This window comes from Heterocephalus glaber, unplaced genomic scaffold, assembly GCF_053883595.1.
Source record: "Heterocephalus glaber isolate CG9 unplaced genomic scaffold, H.glaber_assembly_v1.0 deba00001688, whole genome shotgun sequence".
Classification (NCBI taxonomy): domain Eukaryota; kingdom Metazoa; phylum Chordata; class Mammalia; order Rodentia; family Bathyergidae; genus Heterocephalus; species Heterocephalus glaber.
The window spans coordinates 1,095,001-1,111,452 of NW_028258413.1; the positions used below are offsets into that span (position 1 = coordinate 1,095,001).

Sequence of the window (16,452 nt, forward strand, 5' to 3'; positions counted from 1 at the left end):
TATTTATTAAAGAGCCCATCTTTACTCTGTGTATTTTTTTGTCCCTTTGTCAAAGATCAAATAACTGAATGTACCTGGTGTTGTTTCTGCATCCACTCTTCCGCTCCATTGATTCACATGACTGTTTTTGTGCCAGTACCATGCTGCTTTTATCACAGTAGCTTTATAATATAACTTCAAATCTGGGACTGTGATGCTTCCCCACTTTGTCTTTGTTACCCAGGGTTCCTTTTGCTATTCTGGGTCTCTTCTGGGTCCATATGAGTTTTAGAACTGTTTTCTCTAGCTCTGTGAGAGATGATATTGGTATTTTGACTGGGAGTGAATTAAACATATATATCATTTTTGTGAGTGTAGCCATTTTGACCATATTGGCTCTGCCTATCCAGGAGCAGGGACATCGTTCCATTTTCTGATGTCCTCTCCCATCTCTTTTCAGACAGTTGTAGTTTTCTTGTAGAGGTCTTTCACTTCCTTTGTTAGGTTAATTCATAAGTGTTTAATTTTTCTGACACCACTGTGAAGGTTATTTTTTTCTAACTTCTTCCTTAGTGGGTTCATTATTAGTGTGCAGGAATGCTATTGCTTTTTGTTTGTTGATTTTGCATCCTGCTACATTGTTAATTTGTAGAAGTCTAGTGGTGGAATTGTTTGATGTTCTATGTAGTGGATCCTGTCATCTGCAAATAATGATAATTTGACTTCTTTTCCTACACATATCCTTTTTTATTTCTTTTTCTTGCCTGATGGCTCTGACTAAACAATCAGTATTTATTGTTTGCAGCTCTGGAGGCTGGAAAGCTCAAGGTCAAGGCCCTGTTACATTTGGTGTTTGCAACCGGCTCATTCTCTGACTCTGGAAGGACACCTTTTTGCTGTGTCCTGACGTGGTAGAAGGCAGGGCAGCTCCCTTCAGTCTCTGTGAGGGCACTGATCCTATTCATGAGGACAAAGCCCTCATGACTCAATGCCCCGATCAGTACTATTGCCTTGGGAGTTAAGCTCCAACATGCATTTAAGGAGAGGCCAACATTCAGACCATAGCAGAATGGAAGAGCTGCCACATGTTTTTAAAGGAAAGACTTAGGACCTGCAGTAAATGAATGCATCCATTCAAATATTTATAAATACTGAACACCAGATGCAATCTAGGATCCGTGGAATATATCTGGGGTTTAACATTAGTCGGAAGGATCAAGGTGCCTGCTGTTCCAAAGTGTGAAGAGAAATGTGGAGAAAAATTAATAAATAAATCATGATAAAGTGTGAAAAATTACAGTTGGGAAGAATACCCTGGAGGAAAGGAGCATAGTTCACTAAAAATATCTGACAAAAGAAGTTGGTTAGGATTCTGGGCAGCAAGGACAATTTCCCAGGAAAATGATCTGACACGAGAGGAGGGTGGACCTGACCAAGAGAGAAGTACGAGGAGATGAGATGAGGAGGAGAAGCAGCCGTGCTGGTTACCGGCTGCTGTGCGGTTGGAAGAAGTAGTGTTTGTTGTATTGTTCTAATAAGGGAATGGACACTGGGCTGGGAACAACGAGATCAGGGGGAGACTGGGAGCATGCAGTACACCAACACAGAGACCAACGGATAGAGCTGCAGTTCCTGTGCAGCTGGACCCAAGCTCCAGGGACTTAGCTGACTGGAGAGAAGCTGCGTGCAGCACAAGCCACAGGTAGATGTTGCAGAGGCCAACAGATGGGAGGCCAGGAGGGGTCGCCGAGGAGTGGAGGGCGCACCGGTCAGTCTGGCAGGAGGGGTGCTGGACCAAGAGAACCCGCAAAGCGGCCCCAGGGCGGACAGTGGTATTCCTGGCTTCAGTGTGGGAACCGAAGACAAGGTTCAAAGTGGGGTGGGATGTACTCAAGTGTATTGAATTTGTCAAAATGGAGGAAATCAGTTACTGAAATATACTAAACCTATTTGAATCGACACCCAGAGATCTTTGAAGGTAGAATCCAGTTAATTTTTCCTCCAAAAGACACAAAATTAGACACAGAAGGGGTCAGTTATACATTAATCATATTAAGCATATTTATATAACATTTCTTCAAAGTAGCAAACGGCAACACTTTCCCTTTTACCTTCATTTGTTTTTGTGCTACTGAAACAGTCACAAAAACCATTTTGAAATGTATAGCAATATACATACTTGTATACTGAAATTAAAACCAGTATCATTATGGAAAGGAATGACAGTATAATAAACAGACCATCAAATAAAATTGAATGTTTGCTCAGTAATCTATGCCGTATAAAACTAATACATTTTGATGTTTTGCTAGTGTCCTTATTGCTATAGCCTCATGAAATATGCTTAATGAAACTAATGATCTCAGCACTGATAGTTACAGACTATTAAATTCAAACAATACAATTACAAGCCAGAAACATAGTCAAATATGTTTGCTATCCAACGTGGTAAGATAATGCTACAGGAAAAGGGATGACGAAGGTCGCAATGGGACCATCCATGGGACATAACGTGCACAGGGAAGGGAGGGACGGGAGGAAGAGCCGCCCCTTCCTCTCACCGGCCGCTTCCACCGAGAAGGAAAAGCTGGAGTTCCTCACGACGCCGTAGCTGGGTTGTTTTAACCTGAGTTATTTGGTGATTTTCCCAAGACTTTGACCAATATAATTTGAGATTGTCTATAGTACAATGTGTGGTTTACCCTCCTCACATATGAAAACAATTCATTTATATTTGATCTCTTTCTACCAAATCCAGTTAAAAGCAAGCAGTAATAATTACGTCTGCATCGACATGGGCAGCCATATGTTTTACAAAACTCCTCACTGTTGTTCTTCTATCTTCCTAACGGTTTAGTCACCCTCTTACAAAGTCTGAATTTCTTGGAAGAATTTCTCGCTTTTCCTAACTGCTGAGTTTGAAGACAGAAAGCCTGCTTTTTAGTTGGGACGCTGGCAGCCACCTCTGTGCCCAGATGGGCAAAGCGACCCGAACGGCCTCGCTCGGCTCCCGACGGGGTCTCCGGAGCAGGCGGGACTGAAAGGTCAGGTTCCCCGCGGCCCAGCTGCCGCTTCCACGGGCCCTTCAGTTCCGGCTCTCCCGGCGAGGGCGGGGACGGGGCGGGAACGGAGTGCCCTGCTCAGCAGGGCCCGGCCGGGCTTCGGGCTCCACCGCGGCCGCCGAGAAACCCCCGCGCTTTTCTTGGAAGCGGTGCCGAGTGCAGCCCGGCGGAGGATGGCGCCCGGGCCGCTGGCGCAGTCCTGTCCTCCGCTCCGGGCTGGGCCTGGCGGCCCCGCCTCGCCCTCCTGCTGGCCCAGGGGAGCGGCTGGGCGGACCAGAGGCCGGCGGCCGCTCCGGGCGGCTGCGGGCTCGGGCAGCGCCCCCGGAGGCCGGGCTCGCGCTGGGAGGCGCCTGTGCGGCCGCTGCGCCTCGGGCTCTCGGGCGCCGCCTCCCGGGGAAGGGAGCCGCCACAGGCACTGCTCGCACGTAGGCTTAGCAGCCCCTGAAGTTCGCACCCGCTTTCACCGACTAGACTAGCGTGTGACCTCCGGCCAGGTCCTGACTCACAGCAGCTCGGCTCCACGTGTGTTAAGCCGAGGGAGCGGGGCTGTTGAGTCCGGCACTGTTTTGTGTTTCATGTGTGTCCTGTAATCCTCGTCTTACTTGGCATTTAAATCTCATGAAAGTTTTCGGACTTACAGATCTTCCCTTCTAGGTGTCTTTCTGAAAGAGTTAAAGATCAGGCTACCGTGATCCTGCTATAAAGCAGCACAACGCATCAGAGCTCACTCTTGGAAGCAGCCCTCATGCCCATCAACAGATGAATGGTGAAAGAAAATGAGGCGTTTACACGATGGAGTACTACTCTGCTATGAAGAGGGATAGAGTTACTCATTTGTGGGAAAATGGATGTACCTCGAGACCACAGTGTGAAGTGAAGTAAGACACACAAGCTTAAATACCACACGGTTTCCCTTACATGAGGAACCCAAAGTATAAACTAATTGCAAAAATAAGAGCTAGGTAATAGGAAGTAGGAAGGTGGACCTTTTGTAAATGGTAAGGGAACCATGAGCTGAAGGAGGACAGAGGGGGGCGGGAGGGATGAAGGAAGAATGAAGATGTGCTGTGCACCGGTACCAACTGCCCACGAGAAGTGTGGCCGTTGTGTACTGCAAACATGCACTGATAGAAATACGAATGAAAAAATTAGAAAGATGTCTTGAGTCTTAACTTGAGAGACTATGAGGGGTTAAAATACGCAATTCCATTTTGTTCCTTTATTGAACAAATATTTACGCGAATGTCCCACCCACAGGCCCGATGCTGTCGTCTGCGAGCAAGGAAGCTTTGTCGTGGGTCTTGTACTCTGCTAGGATAAGAGGCGCTGCGAAAACGCTGCCCACAGATAACCGACATCTCCTCTCCTGAGTGCTGGGGGAGCCTAAAATATCGTGAGACGAGGGGGGAGCGCAGGGCATGCGGACAAGCGCTTCGGACGGGCAGCAGCATGCTTGGGCGTTGGACAAGCTGCTGGGAGCAGATTTGGAAGCCCGGGCTCAGCAATCAAAGGGGACAGCGGTCAGCATGGGGCCGGAAAGGAGGCAGGCACTGAGCCGCTGTGCTCACCAATTAGCCTCTGACTCCCAACTCTGCGAGACTGAAGGATTCTGAGCAGGTAAGTGCTATAGTCAGGCATTAAGGAAACATCACTGTGGTGGAGTGAGCTGTGAACGAAGTGGATTGCATCTACTAAGAAAATAAACATGAAAGGCACTGTTCAATCATACAGGAATTTGGGGCTCCAGAAGTAGGCATATGGAGAAGTGATGGTCAGATGAGATTTTCAGTTTTCATTCTCACGCGGGAGTATCGAGAGGCATTCCCCAGCCTTCTCTCTGCAGTGTGTTCAGCGTCAGAAGCCAACAGCTGAAAACAAGCGGTGTTTTGCATGAAGGAAGTCTTGCGTCTTTATAACTTCAGCAGGCAGGTGTGTTAAACTGCGCTAATATGGGTTTAGATTTAAAGAACACTTTTTTTTGGTTTGCTTCAGGTTGGAAAAAGGAACTTAGGAAGCATTTGTAGTCACGCACCGCACAATGGCGTTTTGGCCAACGACAGCGGGCAGCCCGAGGGAGGGCGTTGCTGAGTGTGGCTCTGGGCTCCCCGTGCCGGTCACATGCTGCCAACCATCCGGAGATGCCTTTCTCAGAATGTTTTTCTGCCGCGAAGCAACACATAATTGTATGCTTTTTCTACTCGTAAATACTTTGTAGAGAAAGGCTTTTTAGAGTAGACTTTTTAGAGAAAGATTTATAGTACAGCTGCTATTTCTGATCAAATTTTATTGTCAGAATTTCTGCACACACACACACACACACACGCACCCTCATGCATGAGCCCATATCATTTTCATTTATTTCTCACAAAACTTGACAGGTTTGTGCTATATTATTAAATCTTTTTCTTTTTAGCCACACCAAGGTTTGAATCATGGGGCTTTGCACTAAAGCTACATCTCTGGCAAATTTTTAAAATTTTGAGGCAGGGTTTTGCTAAGTTGTCTAAGCTAGGCTCAAACTTGAGACCCTTCTGCCTCAGCCTCCTGAAATGCTGAGATGACAGACATGTGCCCCACCCCTGGTTTATTAGCCTTTTAAAAGGAGACTGAAGCATACAGAAGTTGCTTTGTGCCAAATTGCACAACTCATTCGATGACATAGCCAGCATATAAGCAAATAATGACCCCACAGCATTCATTCGTAACTATTACATCATGACCTTGGCCCTGTCTTTGTAGGATCTACCTCTGTGGATTCTACCAACCACAGAGCAAAAATATTCAGGGCAAATTGTGTCTGTGCCGAACACGTGGACTTTTTGTTCTTGTCAGTACTGCCTAAGCAATGCGGTATAGCGACCATTTTCATAGCATTTACACTATATTACAAGTAATCTAGAGGAGATTTGAAGTATATGGGATGGTGGTGCACACCTGTAATCTTGGCCCTGGGGAGGCTGAGGCAGGACAATTGTGAGTTCTAGACCAGCCCGGGCTATAAAGGCTATAAAGTGAGTTTGAGGCCATCCTGATGTCTCAAAAAAAGTATATGGGCATATATGTGTGGGCTGTATGCAGACATGATGCCATTTTATAGAGAGGAATCTAGTGCCTGAATTTTAGGGTCCACGGCGTCCCTGGGTCCACTCCCCCACAGAGAGAGGGGTGACTACATTGTCTTTCAAGATGAAAGCTAACGATTTAATTATGGGAAAATAATATATCTGCCTCAAAACATGAGCTTTGCTCTGCTTTGAGGAAACTCAATATAGAACAATAACGCCACTGTACAAACTGGAAAGACATGTTTCATTGTGCTGGAACTCTTCAGCCTTTAGGATGCACCTTTTCAAATACTTCCCTGTAGTTACTTTACCAGAATGTGTGAAGTGATTTGATTTACAGAGCCTTGTTGCTTCTCATTCATTTTTCCATCCTCAGAATGTTTAGTGGTGGGTGTTGGACCGAGGATGTGTCAGTAATAACGGCTGATCGAGGTGAAGTCCTGGGCGTCTCAGGTCCCCCAGTAGAAACGCCCTTGCTTGAAGGGTTAGGACAGTGCTCAGTTTTCCATCAGTCACAGGCAAGAAAGGTCTCAGAACCTGGGCCAGAGAGGGGAAGGGGCAGCTACAGACTGAGGTAGCGTACCCCAAGCTGAGACTTGTCAGGGGAGCTGTCTGGTGCTAACTTGGGGCACCTCCTTTTTTGCCCCTGGGCTTGGTGCCCCTTGCCCTCCTTGGGCTTTCTTTGTTGTGATCATTTTGAGTGCAACCTTGCAAAGAGCACTGGGGAACAGTGGTAGATGGATCTGCCCCAGGTTTGTCTTGTTTTCTTTGCTTTTCTCATATACTTTTTGATGCTAAGTTTGACTTTCTAGTAGAGACGGTTTGCTTTTTCTATTAGTTTTATTTTCACTAACAGTAAACCCAGCTCTTGTCTTTTCAGACCATGATCTGAAATAATAATAGCTGAAGCAGCGCAGGCAAAGGTAACACATGCAACCGATCATTTCCACCTCCCAATTGTGAAATTGGTATTAGTGATGTTTTTAGAGCGGAACTAACCATGAGTAACATAGAGTCCAAGAACCCCTAAGCCCATGTGCATAATTACATGTGCACATTCTGTGAGAGTGTCTTGCGTTTATTAGATTTGCAAGGCCTTTGTGAACATAGAGTAAAAACCGCAACCGTATTTTTGGAGGAGTTACATAAATGAAGATTAATTTAATAACTGCGTATTAATATGAGACAGACACTGGAGGCTGGGATGCAGCTGTTAGCTGCACAGATGAGGGTTCTTCTGTCATTGAACTTACGGACCAGGGAGATAAGGTTTCACAGGAAGCGTCATGGAAATCAGTCAGGGGAAACACAGCGGCGGCAGCGGTGGCGGCAAAGGCTCAGATTCTAATCTCGGGTATCGTGTGAGCCCAGAATCGGGAGGAGCTGCGATCTCAGGGCCTCACGTATGCACAGTCAGATGTCTGAATCATGGCCCCGTTTCTCACTGTGCTCTGGATTCTTTACACATTGTAGACATAACTGTGGAGTCTTGAATGATCCAGTTTCCTCCTCCTGAATGCTTTGACACTCTTGGAATACTCTGCAGAATGCGTGTTGGTACCAGGCAGTCCTGCTGTGGTTGAAAACTGACCATTTACTGATTCACCGGAGTCCCGCTGGTCTGGGGTGGCCACCGATGGCCACTGGATGGCGCTAGAGCATCAAATAAGTAATCTTTTTCAAGCAAGAATTTCTCAGACATTTAGCTATCATTTTCTCAGCTGTTATAGGTAAAGATTGTTGATTTCCTGCAATTTTTGAGTCACAATATTTTATTATTTATTTGGCTGTATTCCGTGAGGTTTTATCTTACAGAGTCCTAAAGCACATTTTAAAAAATTAGGGACATTAATTTTGTTTTGACAATTTCCTGACACCCTTGAAGATAAGTACAGAAATCCTGGAGCGTTGCAAACCAAAACTGACAATTACTGGTCCATGTGTATCAAACGCTGCTGACATGTGTTTTATACATTAATAACGAGTGACATGACTTATACTTTCCTATGTAGGGGGTCATTCAGGGGTTTCCTGCTCCTTGAGATAAGCTGTAGAAATTCTGAATCAGAGCATTTCTCAAATTTTCACCAGTGTTTATGCACTAGGAACCACATCTAGAAAAATTGGTGTTGTTTTCAACATTGTATTAGAAAACTTTCAATTTATGTGAATATATATCTGTCTATGGATTTATCTTCTATTTCCATTCCTAATCTATCTACATCGAGTGCTCTGTAATCACTCTCTACTAGTAGGAGACTTTTTAATGAAAAATGTTGTCTCTTGAATTCCATATTCAATTATAAATTCCTTAATTTCCAATGTTGCATTTAGAATATTTTTTACCAGTGCAGAATAATGAGTTTCACGGCAACATTTTCATACCTGCGTGTATTGTACTTTGATCATGTCCACCCCAGAGGACTGTTACCTCCCCTTCCCGTTCCCCATGATCCCTATGAGCCTTTCTTCCAATAGCCTCCCTTCTGCTTTCATGCCACCTTCTTTCTTCTTTCTAGATTCCACATATGAAAGAAAATGTGATATTTGTCTTCCTGAATCTGGCTTATTTCATTAATGTGATGATCTTTAGTTTCATACATTTTTCTGCAAATGACATGATTTCATTCTTTTCTATGGTTGAATAATACTTATTGTTTATGTATACCACATTTTCTTTGTCCATCCATCCTCTCACAAAGACCTTGGGTATTTCCACAGCTTAGCTATTATAAATTGTGGCTCAGTAGACACAGTTATGCAGGTATCTCTATGGTGTGCTGAATTTTGTTCATTAGAATATATACTGAGGAGCGGTATAACTGGATTGAATGGTAGCTCTATTTTTAGTTTTTTGAGGCATTTCCATACTGACTTCCATAATGGCTGTACTACTTTACATTCCCACCAATAATGTATAAGTGTTCCTTTTTCCCTACAGCCTCATTGGCATTTATTGCTTTTTGTATTCTTGATATAGACATTATGACTGGGGTGAGATGAAATCTTGTAGTTTTGATTTGCATTTTTTGATGTCTTATATTTTTTCATAAAATTATTGGCCATATGTAGTTCTTTGGAGAAGTGTCTGTAGCTCATTTGCCCACTTTTTGTTTTTTGGTTTTTTTTTTGGTACTGGGGATTAAACTTGGTACCTTGCGCTTGCGAGGCAGGTGGTGGAACCACTGAGCTAAATCCCGGGGCCTTTTGGCCACTTTTTGATTGAGTTATTTTTTGATGTTGAGTTTCTTTTTAGTTCTGTATGTATTCCTGATATTAATTCTCTGTCAGAAGAGTGACTGGCAAAGATTTTCTCCCATTCTGTAGTTTGTCTCTTTACTGTTTCCTTTGCTGTGCAGAGACTTTTGAATTTGATGCTCTCTCATTTGCTGATTCTTGCTATCATTTCCTGAACTATTGGGAATCCTAGTCAGGTAGTTGTTGCCTGTGCTTATATTTTGAAGTGTTTCTCCTGTGTTTTCTTCTAGCTGTTTCAAATTTTCAGGATTTTAGTCCATTTTGAGTTTATTTTTGTTCAGGGTGAGAAATAAAGTTAGAAATCTAGTTTCAATTTTCTGCTTGTGCATTTCCTCTCCCAGCACCATTTGTTAGAGGATTTCTTTTCCTAAAAATACACTTTTGGCACCTCTGGGGAGAATCAGATGGCTGCAGATGATGCATGGGTTTATTTCTGGGTCATGTATTATAGACCATTGGTCTATGCATCTGTTCTAGGCCAATACTTTGATGTTTTGGTAACTATGGGTTTATGGTATATTTTGAAACTGAGTTTCGTGATACCTCCATCACTGCCCTTTTTGCTCAGGATTTTCTGGTTGTTCTAGGTCTAGGTTTTCCTTTCTTTCTTTCTTTCTTTCTTTCTTTCTTTCTTTCTTTCTTTCTTTCCTTCCTTCCTTCCTTCCTTCCTTGAGTCAGCCTCACTTGCAAGTTGCCCACCTTATCATCCCTCTGCCCCAGCTTCCAGTATAGCTGGGATTACAGGAGTACACCTCTGTGCTCAGCTAAGAAACTGCTTCTTAAGGTTAGAAGTTGTCATAACACACTCATAAGGAATGAGATGGTTAATTTGAAAAGCACAATTTATAAAACATTTAAAAGGTATAATTTCCTAGGATTGTAGGGTAAAATAAAAACACATTTGCCCAACTGTCTAATTTCCCTGTCTAAAATTTATTTCTCAAACAATACAAAACCCCACAAAAGTTTACATAGTAATGGGATACTAAGCAATGTTTGAATGCATATATACTAGTTTCATTTTGATTCATTTACTCATTAGATGCCATAGGTAACTGTATTAGTCTGCTTTCCTGTGCCTGAGACACAATGCCTGATACCCACAACTTAAAGGATTAAAGGTTTAATTTGGCTCCTGGTTTCAGGGGATTCAGTCCATGGTCAGCTGGCTCTGAAGCAGGAACATCATGGTGGAAGGGCATGGTGGAGCATAGCTGCTCAGTCCATGGTGGCCAGGAGCAGAGCGGGGAAGCAGTGCCAGAGAGGAAGGGGCAGGGACCAGGCAGTCCCCAAGCTCGCACCCCACGACCCACACAGACACCCCCAGAAGTATGCTTCACTAATCTACTAGGTGTCTCTTCATCCAATCAGGTTGACATTGCATGAACAGTGATAGCAAAATTTGTTGAAAGAACAGTAGGATAATTGGACAGATCATGGGTTTTCTGTTGGACAGATCTGACATTGAACTTGAATTCTACTTCTTAACTCATTAGCCTAATGCTAGGCAGGGAGGGTGAGGAACATCCAGAATATCACCAGGAAATGACGCCTACCAGGAGATACCTTAAAAGCCATGAGAGATGAACCTGGAGATGAGAGGTTGTATGACTTGAACAAGTTCCTGTTTGTCTTGCCTTCAAGGATCAAAGTGGAGTGTTTGTTTGGCTGGGCATAGACCACACACCCATGTCTCGGCTGCCACTGAGCAGAGCAGCCAGTGACCTCTTCTCTCTTCTCTTGTGATAAAGATGAAGACTCTGCTTCCTGCCAACAATATGTATTTTGGGGAACTGTCCCCAAAGATGAAGGGAGTTTGGATGCTGGCCACTGAGATGATGAATTAATTTCTACCTCCGTGGGTTTGGGTTCTGTGGCTAATTTTATTATGAATGAGCCGCACTGCTTAGCATACAGTGATCATGAGCATTCATAGCTGCTGGTCTCTGATGGTCAGCAAGCTTCATTTGCCAGGCAGAGACAGTGTCCGAGCCGTCCTCAAATACCAATGCCTCAGCTTCTCAGTGGCGCTCATAGTCAAGTCCATTTGTGTGTTCTGCCCATCTCCCGCTCTGTCTTCTCGAGTCAGTGCTGCTGCTGGGGCTGGGCTCCTACTGCGGACTTGGAGCAAGGTGGCTGGTCCTCAGTTTGCTGTCTGCATTCATTTGTGCTGAACGTATCCTGGTGATCACTGAGCAAAGAAGTAAAGACAGAGAGGCTGTGCTGTGAGTATTTCCTGTCCACTACAGCTAGAGCTGTTACCGAACAGCCAGCGATCGGAAGGTGATTTGGAGAAGGGGATACACTTTCCCCTCTGCCCACTGTTTAATTTGAGAATTAAAAGGATTCTGAAAATTTTGCTCAATGAAATAGAATTTCAAAATGGCTATGGATAATTGATGCTCTACTTTAATCTGCCTGAGGCCATTTAGGAGTTCTGTATGGAATGCTTCCCTTTAAGGACTCTCCTCCATAGAGACTCAAAGGATTAAGATTTAAAGATTTACAACTCCTAGCTAAGTTGCATATGATTCATAGTCTGAAATGTTTCCCATTAGGAAAAAGAGTTGATCTTATGGGACTTGGACATCTCTTCTTGGTTGTCTTTTCTGCTTCCAAAAGCTGTTAGGGATCCGTTCTGTTTGTCTCACATGTGACATTGTGATACTAAACTTAAATATTTATCTACAACATTTCAAATGGTTAATGTTCCTGAAGTGACACTTTCAAACAAAGTGGGGAATAATTGCTTCTCAGTTCTCGCTGGCCCTAAATAGGAAAAAAGAATTTATAAGTGGAGGAAAGGGTTCCATCCAAAAACAACGCTCTGACAAAACCTGGAGAAATAGAGAAAGGAGAGGTGAGGCCTTCGTTTGGAAGGAGTGACAGCCCTGTGCCACCTGACACACTCTCCTGTCGTCGGCCAACGGGAGGACCCTGGAGCCCGGGCTCCAGGAAACAAAGTTGCTGGGGTTGGCTGTGTTAGTGGCCTGCAGGCACCAGCACTGCGACTTAGTCCAGGAAGGTGAAAATTGGCAGCACAAGTCCCCGACTTAGAAACGTATGATGATTTGACTTAATGATTTTTTTTTTTGATACTGGGGATCGAACTCAGGACCTTGTGCTTATGAGGCAGGTGGTGGCACCACTGAGCTAAATCCCCGGCCCTGACTCAATGATGTTTTAAATTTTCTTCTACTTTTCCCTGATGTGAAAGTAACACACTTTCAGTAGAAAGTTTGGTCTTTTCCCAGGCTAGCAATATGCCACTGATACCCATTCGAGATGCCAAGGGGCAGTGGGCTGCAGCTCCCCATTGGATGCCCCATCATGAGGGTGAGCACCAGGGTCTACCACATCCCATGTTGCTGGGCTCTGGTGGTCCATAAGTTGGGTGTATTAATGCATTTTCAACTTATATTTTCATGCACAAAGGGTTTATCAGGACATAGTCCCTGCTACAGCCCAAGGGGCATCCATACTCGATTTGGCACGATAGCAAGGTCCTCACCAACTTTCCTAAATTTGTTTCAGCTGAAGGTATGCTGTCCTCTACAAAAGCCACAAAGGTATATACTGAGTTCTTAAATATGCAAAAAATTGTACTTCCCCTTCATTCCTGAAAATAACTTATTGAGATTAATGTAACTTTACATCTCTCTGCATCCCTGCAGGCTTTTGGAAATGCATCTCCTCTAAAGTGTCTATATTTAATCTTTTCATGGCATGCAGTTTATCTTTAACTTTGCTTCTAAAATCGCTTATATTTTTCTTAAGATACTGAGGCTTACCAGATCATAAAGATACATAGAAAGCTGTTTGTCAGCTTTTAAAATCCTGGCTTTGACTTGGGAACTCTGCCTTTTTTCCATTCTTCATTAGCAGGCTGATAAGGTGGATATTGTGTGACGACTGGAGTGGGGAATTTTCAAGTTTTTCAGTTTGAAATGTGCAGCAGTTATCTTTACAATCATTAATCTCTGTAGTGCCATCTCGTGGAGCAGTTATATAATCTATAGAGATCAGACCTATTACATGTGACAATAGAATTTTGGGGAATCACAATTTTAGTAGAGCCCTTAATGTGCTTTAAGTGCAATGGTAAAGTAACTTCTTTTATTCTATTATACTTCTCAAAAAATTCTAAATATTCGTTATTCTTAGGAGGCAATCCAAAGGTTAACCTGATAAATCCGAGGTCACCATAATAAATAATTCAAAGCAAGACCAGCAGTAGAAACAGATGGTGCCTCTGGAAGGGCTTGAAGATTTTCCACTCGTAAATGAACACAAACCTTCTGCTTGGAGCTGTGCAACTAGGTGGACTTAAGTGCAGCCCTGTAAATCTATGTGGCTGCTTTTTCTGTGGTCTTGAGTCACATTCTTTTAATGTGATGCTTCTCAAGGTATGGGATGCAGAGACTAACTCAAAACACGAGAGTGCAGCTTCTGGTTATTCTCAGTTTGTGCTGCTGTCTCTCCGCTTCCTGTACTCTCTCCCTGCTTCGCGGGTTTGCATGTGAGAATATGTATTCCAGCAAGAGGACAAAGGACATTTTAGCAAGCTCTTATTATATCTGAGCCTGGGTTTAGCTCCTGAAATAGCTGAATAGGTATATAATCCCATGGATTTCTCAAGGCAGTGAGTTGAGTCTAGAAGGATTATGACATTTTTTTTTCCTGAGCCTTTTCAAATGATCAGCAATACTTCTTGTGGACAATTGTGTTTGAAAGATTACAACTGGGTTCATTGAATAATCTTAAGCAAAGGGAAAATAAATATGCAAGAAAAGAAAGATAAAGAAAATGAAAGGAAAGGAAATGAGGTGAACGCAGTTTAAAAAATTTTCACTTCTTAATCAACATAAATGTTTACTTTCTTAATCTTTTTTTTTTTTTTTTGTACCGGGGATCGAACCCAGGTCTTTGTGCTTATGCAGCAGGTGGTGAAACCACTGAGCTAAATCCCTGGCTCTAAATGCTTACTTTCTGCTGGGACACAGTGTTGTAATTCAATGCATGTGTACAGTGTACAGCAATCAGATCAGGGTGATCAGCACTTCTGACTCCTTAGATGCTATCATTCCATTGTGCTTGGAACCTTTGAATTCTTTCCCTCTAGTTATTTTGAAATGTATGATTAATTTTTGTAGCTTGTATTTACTGTACTTTGTTTTTTAATCATTTATTCATGCTGAAATTTTTGTTTCTTTTGACTGAAAAAATTTTGCAAAGCTATGAACATTGCCGACTTTATGTGGCTGGAAAGATGAATTTGCTGAGAATATTTTTCTGTAAAAGGGGGATGAATCATTGACTGATATAAATTATGTAAGGGAACCATGTGAAGTAAATAAAGATATGTAGCTGTCACCTAAGTTATGGGTTCAGTTTTTGTTGTTCAGTTTTTGTAACCAGTTGTCATGTATTTACCTATAAGTGCACAAGTCATTTAGTAAGGAAATGGAATTACATAAATACTTTGAACATGTGTGTCATAGTGAAATGTGGACACTGTGTTAGTTAACTCTCCATTGCTGTGAGAAAATACTTGGGAAAATCAACTCAGAGGAACAAAGATTTATTTTGGCTCATGGTTTCAGAGAGTTCAGTTCATACACTTTGACTTGGCTCCATTGTGCTCGGTAAGACTGAGCAGCACACTAGGGAGGAGGTGACAGAGCAAGATGCTGCCTGCTGGTGGCCAGGAAGCCCAGTGAGGACAGGGCTGGGTTCACACCTGCAGACCTGATTTCTTCCCCCTGGGTGCCACTGCCTGAGGTTTCTCCCACCTCTCAAGAGCTCTACCACATGGTGAGCAAGCCCTTGAGATGGGAGATGTTGACAGCGCTCATGAAATGGTGGCCAGGAAACAGAGACACTGAGTTGCCAGCACATTGGCTGTAGGAATATAAAATGGGAAACAGTTTGGCAGTTTCTTAAAAACCTAACCATGTAACAGCTATACAACTCAGTTATTGTACTCCAGGGAAGTTATGCCAGAGAAATAAAATCTTTTGTTTACATTTATGTGTAGGAGCTTTATTTATAATATCCAAAATACTTGGAGCAGCCTAGATGTACTTCAACATGGAAATGTCTAAACACATTTTGATGCACCATACCATGGAATACTACTCAGCAACAAAAAGGGACAAACTGCTTATACACAGCAGCTTGGATGAATCTCCAGATAAGTGTCCTGGTTGAAAAGAGTCAGTCCTCCAAGTTTGCACACAGTATGAGTCAAGACTTAGACCACAGTCTTGAAGTGAAAAAATTATAGAAGTGGAAAACAGATTAGTGGTTGGGTTTAGAAGGGAAGGGCAGAAGAGAAGTGATGTGGCTGTAGAAAGGCCACGTGAGGAGTCCTGGTGGCCACAGGAACCTTCTGTATCATCGTCCTTGTTGTGACACTGAACTATAGCTTTGCAAAGTGCTATCATTGATGGAAAATGAGTAAGCTGCATTTGTCATGGGTCTTGGTTTTTAAAATGGCATGTAATCTACAATTATCTCACATCAAAAATTTAATTTAAACATACAATAAGCTTTGCAAAAGATAGCTGAATGCTGAATATATTCGGGATATATTTTAAACTTTGCTGTTTGCCTATTACCTTAAAACCTATGGAAACTTGATTATGAAAGACATACAGTTTGATACCTCTTTAGCATTAAAAATGGATTTTACTATAGCATTTTCTGTAACATTCTCTGCTGTAAAGTGTCATACTACTATAGTAAAGAGGAAGAAAAGGGGAAAATAACATTAGTATTCCTTAATATAAAGAACTAAGAAAATATATTGGTTAAATGACTTTATCTTGTGCATACTTCCATCACCCCAGATTAAAATATAGTCTTAAACTTTCCAGTAAATTAAAATGAAACAGAGTTATTCTCTAACTTTTGGTTAGACTTAGCAGAACTTTATAATATGTTGTCTGACTTCTACTGTCTTGTCTCTGTGAATGGGTTGCCATGCAAAAGGTCCACATGGGTTTTTTAAAAAAAAAATCAAAGTCATATGAGAACTATTTTTCTACATTTGCAGTTATTTCACATGTCGAGAGATCTGGGGATTT

General features: G+C 42.8%; 1 long non-coding RNA gene across 1 annotated transcript in view; it reads left to right on the plus strand.

The window, feature by feature from the left end:
* The first annotated feature begins 3,392 nt into the window (after positions 1-3,392).
* LOC110346262 (uncharacterized) overlaps positions 3,393-16,452 on the plus strand; it is a 120,308-nt gene continuing 107,248 nt past the window's right edge. Inside the window, exons 1-2 of the long non-coding RNA XR_002390188.2 lie at positions 3,393-3,919; positions 4,299-4,658. This is a non-coding gene — a long non-coding RNA (uncharacterized LOC110346262). The remainder of the gene's footprint in view (positions 3,920-4,298; positions 4,659-16,452) is intronic.